The following is a 5,155-nucleotide window of genomic DNA, read 5'->3' as shown; positions in this document are numbered from 1 at the left end:
TGTTCTACTGGCTGCAGTTCTGCCTGGAGCAAATTTTTTTTCTTTTCTTTTTTTTTTTTTGAATGATACTTTAAGTTCTAGGATACATGTGCAGAACATGCAGGTTTGTTACATAGGTATACACGTGCCATGGTGGTTTGCTGCACCCATCAACCCATCATCTACATTAGGTATTTCTCCTAATGCTATCCCTCCCCTTGCCCCCTACCCCCTGACAGGCCCCAGTGTGTAATGTTCCCCTCCCTGTGTCCATGTGTTCTCATTTTTCACCTCCCACTTATGAGTGAGAACGTGCAGTGTTTGGTTTTCTGTTCCTGTATTAGTTTGCTGAGAATGATGGTTTCCAGCTTCATCCATGTCCCTGCAAAGGACACTAACTCATTCTTTATGGCTGCATAATATTCCATGGTATATATGTACCACATTTTCTTTATCCAGTCTATCATTTATGGGCATTTGGGCTGGTTCCAAGTCTTCAGTATTGTGAATAGTGCTGCAATAAACATACATGTGCATGTGTCTTTATAGTAGAATGATTTATAATCCTTTGGGTATATACCCAGTAATGGGATTGCTGGGTCAAATGGTATTTCTGGTTCTAGATCCTTGAGGAGTTGCCACACTGTCTTCCACAATGGTTGAACTAATTTTCACTCCCACCAACAGTGTAATAGTGTTCCTATTGCTCCACATCCTCTCTAGCATCTGTTGTTTCCTGACTTTTTAATGATCGCCATTCTAACTGGTGTGAGATGGTATCTTGTTGTGGTTGATTTGCATTTCTCTAATGACCAGCTATGATGAGCCTTTTTTCATATGTTTGTTGGCTGCATAAATGTCTTCTTTTGAGAAGTGCCTGTTCATATCCATCACCCACTTTTTGATGGGGTTGTTTGTTTTTTTCTCCTGGAGCATATTTTTTTGGATCTCCTAACTGGAGCAGATTTCAGCATGTGTTTGTATTTCTGTATTAGATGCTGATACAGAAGCATCCATGACCTTAAGTCATCATTCTCTGCCTCTGGCTCAGAAAGATAGTTGTATTCTACTGACTGTTCACTTTCGTGTTGGGTTTATTTTAAATTATAACAGTAATAAATGCTCAATTTATCTTCTCAAAATTCAAACCATGCAGAAATGCATGAAGAGCAAAAGTCACTGCTCTACTCCTTCCCTATTCCACCTTCTCTCCCCCCAAAATAACCATTAAAGGGTACATATTCTTCCTGGCCTTTCTCTGTGTCACACAGAGGTATATGAGCATATAAGTATATCATTTTTGTTGTTCTCATTAACTTGCTTTTCGCACTCAATACATGCTGGATATCCATCCATGGAAGTATAATTAATTCAACCACCTTTTTAATTGGCTTTATAAAAGGAAAAATGCCCTGTGATTTGTTTAACTCCTCCTTTGTGGATGGATATTTACTTAGTTTCAGTTTTTTTTAAAAAAGTATATAATGATTAATTTCACTTGCTTTTTCCTGATCAGTTTCAACAATGGGCATATTCTTACGCTGTATTGTGATGCTTCCTTTGAAGGCTATTAGGCTCCTGTGGATCCTTTAGAAGGTTGCTGTGGTCATCAGTACACAGTATCAGGCCACCTGGAGTTAATCTGGAACAAAGCAAACTGAGATTCTGGACAATGGTGCAGAACCATCCTTCATTCTCCCCTGGGCATCGCCCTATCTACCCATAGGCTTCCTCTTCCCTCTGTGAACTAATACAGAGGGTTGTGGGACTTAAATCAATAGTTCTCATGGGGCAAGTCATCAAGTTTGGGGAATATCTTAGTCTTCTTTATTCCTCAATTTATGGAAGAGTATTGGGCAACAATCTCTGAGAATTCTCAAAATGGCATTTAAAAAAGAATATGGATTTTAGAGACAGACAAATCTAAATCCTCCATCTGTTAAATTCCTGGTCTTGATCAAAACACTAAACATTTGTGTTAAGGGTGCTCCCAGGATTGCTGCAAGAATTAAATAGAATATTAGATTCTCAATAAATTTAAGAGTTCCTTTCATCTTCTTGTCTCCTTCTGTGTAGCACCCTTGAATACCTGGGTCTCTCCTTCAACCTGACAAGGCACCAGTGCCAGCCAATATAGTCTTGCCCTCTCCTTGAATCATGGACTGGAGGCTGCTATTTGGTCTCGGTTCAGCCAGCTGATTTCTCTGAAGACTGGGTTTTTGTCCTTGCTCTTCTTTCACCTAATGTTTAGAAAGGAAAGATTTTCTTGAAGTACACTACTCCACCTAATAGTCCCATCCTTGTTTCTCTAAAGCTTAAAAGCCTCTGGATCCAAAGCCTACCTGGCATTGGATCAAAATTGTCAAGTTTGGATTTAGACTTGACCTTCTCTTATTCATCATTCCTTTCATCTCCTCCCACCCCATCATTCAGTCTCCATTTATGTTTCTGTGCCCCCATTCCCTTCAATCTGTGCCTTCATTCCCTCCAATCCCTGTGCTGGTTCTACTATAGCTTTCCTTTGCTAGAACAATGAGGCATTGCCATGCAGTCCATTAGGCTCCCAGAAGTTCACCTGGGCTGACTGTTTATCTTGGTTCTAGTAAATAACGCTGATAAAGAGAAGGAAGTAAAGTTGTCCAAGAGAAAGGTATGTTTCTCTCTCCTCTCTGTCCCTCTTTCTTGCCTATTAGTCACTCATGGTACAGGAAGCTCCCCTTTCTCCCAAATTGGGAAAATTTATCAGTCTATGGAGATAAATCTCTGACAAAGTCAACTAAATCAATGAGCATACAATAGCTCATTATAGGAGCAATGGGCGAGAGCAGAAAACAAAAATAGCCATTAATATTCCACAGGTCTGAGATCAAGTTAAAACCTTATAGAAACTAATCAAAGCTTTCACCTTTTTATATTTGTACCTGGCTCTGTTATTATTAGAGTTATAACTAAGTGCTTTTCTGAAACATATGCAAATATGATTGCCAGAATGGCAGAGGCATAATGTCAAGCATTCTGCTTTCATTAACAAATCTATCAGAACTTGTCTCTTAGCTTTATCACTAAGATCATTAGTGTCTTTAAGTATAAAATAATCATAATAATAAAGAAGGAAAATGTTGTATATAATTTGCAGAGGTGCTATCTGCATTCATTAGGATATTATTTCAGCTGTTTAAACAGAGACCAAATCACAATAGCTGAAAACTAGATAAAAGGTTATTTCTCTCAGTAAAGTTCAGTCAGATAGGTTCAGGAGGTAGACACTCTACTCCACAAGATCACCCAGGGATCAAAGCTCCTTCTATCTTGTTGTGTCATTTCTTACAGTGTTGTTCTTGTCATGGTCTAAACCAGCTTACCCCACTGCCACATTCATCAATCAGCCTATGGGAAAAGGGAAAAAGGACATGGAAGGCAAGCAGCTTCCTTTTGGGAACATGATCTAGAATTTTGGACGTTATTTCTGCTCACATGCCATTGGCCAGAACTTGGTTGTGTGGCCACACCTTGCTAAGAGAAACTGTGAAATGTAATTTCTAATTGAACAGTCATGTGTCCACTTAGACCTCAGGTGGTTCTGTTACCAAACTTCACCATGCCACATATACAACTTCTAGCCTACTTAAAAATATATATTTTAATAATCATTTCCCCATGCTGTTAATAAATCTTCATGAACATCATCTTTAATGACTATGTAATGATTGTACCTATGAAAGTATTTCCCTGCTGTCAAACATGTAGGTAGTTTCCAGTTGGGGATTTTATAAATAGTACTGCAGTTAATATCTGCCATATGAATCTTTATTTGCTTTTCTGGTTATTTCGTTGGTATTTATTCCTACAGGTAAGACTGTTTTACTGAAAAATTATACCAATTAACCTTCTCCTCAGAAGCAAATGAGGGGGCTACATTTTACACCACCATCACTTGCAATAATTTGGTCTTATTTTTTATCTTTGCAAATTCGATCAATTGAAAATTATATCTAATTATAATTTTAAATTTCATTCCTTTAATTATTAGTGCATTTATTACTCATGAATTTTAACATGTTTCAGATATTTATTAATTATTTGTATTATTTCTCTTAAGAAGTCATCTTTGCCCATTTATTATCTTAGCTTTTTTCCAACTGTAAAACAAGATAGTAATAGTACCTGCATAATAGGGTATGGTGAGAATCAAACAAGAAAAGGAATGACAGAAACTTTGTTTCTTCTGGTTTCTTCTGAACAAGTTCTGCAGACTTGGGCTCAGTCTATGTTGTAGCTACAATGGAGTGGTCTGAAGAGCCCTCATCACTCTGCCACACAACCCCATCTTATTTTCTTCATCGTACTGATGATGATTAAAGATTCTATTTTTCAATGGTTTACTTATTCTTGTTCCTCCCCTTCCCCACTAGAACCAGGCCCTGGTCTCTCTTCTCTACTCATATTTCTTTATCACCGAAACAGCATCTGGCACACAGTAGATGCTCAATTAATATTTTCTGGATAAATAAATAAACCTCCTTCCCTCACTGCCAGAATCTCTTGACCTTGTTAAAAACTTAGGCATAGTCTTCAATTACCTCTTTTCCAAAGACAAGATGTGATGCCCCCAACAAACCCTCCCACATTCATGAATACTCACTGACTCATGCTTCTAGGCTCTTCTTGCCTCGGCCCCCATCTGTCACGTTTACAATCCCAATTCAAAGTGCCACCATCAGTTGCTCCCTAACATTCCACTGAACTGCATCACACATCTGGCATGGTTTCTACTAAAACATATAAGTTTCTAATTAGGAGTAGTCTCTAATGTAGTCTCTAATCAAGAATGAAAAGAGAAGGCAAAAAAGAGGAGAAGAACTCTGATCTGGCTGACTATAAAATATTATTCTCATGCAGAAAGGAATGTGGCTGCCTGACTTTCTGGTTGGAATCTGAGAGCTAGCAACAGGCTGTGTTGGTAACAGAGAGCTTTTTCATATCCTCTGCCAGATGATGTGTACTTTTCCACACCACAGGGTGGAACAAATGGAATCCATGACTGTGCTTCTCAATCCAACACCACTGATGTGGCAGGATTTGGAAATTCTCGAGTCCAGCACGTAGTCTTTCTATATCCTGCTTATCAGAGCTGCTGCAATTAAAAAATATATACTTGTACATTTTGAGAGGGATT

General features: G+C 38.4%; 1 long non-coding RNA gene across 1 annotated transcript; it reads right to left on the bottom strand.

Annotated features, from left to right (window-relative positions):
- Window positions 1-1,586: 1,586 nt before the first annotated feature.
- Window positions 1,587-4,768, bottom strand: LOC134759969 (uncharacterized). The gene is made up of 3 exons (XR_010136871.1): window positions 4,622-4,768; window positions 2,069-2,219; window positions 1,587-1,621 (listed from the first exon to the last, which is right to left on the bottom strand). It is a non-coding gene; the product is annotated as an uncharacterized LOC134759969 (long non-coding RNA).
- Window positions 4,769-5,155: the final 387 nt, after the last annotated feature.

The sequence above is a fragment of the Pongo abelii genome, chromosome 15 (assembly GCF_028885655.2).
Source record: "Pongo abelii isolate AG06213 chromosome 15, NHGRI_mPonAbe1-v2.0_pri, whole genome shotgun sequence".
Classification (NCBI taxonomy): Eukaryota; Metazoa; Chordata; class Mammalia; order Primates; family Hominidae; genus Pongo; species Pongo abelii.
The sequence above is the reverse complement of the archived record's forward strand: the minus strand, read 5'-3'. Positions and strand labels throughout refer to the sequence as shown.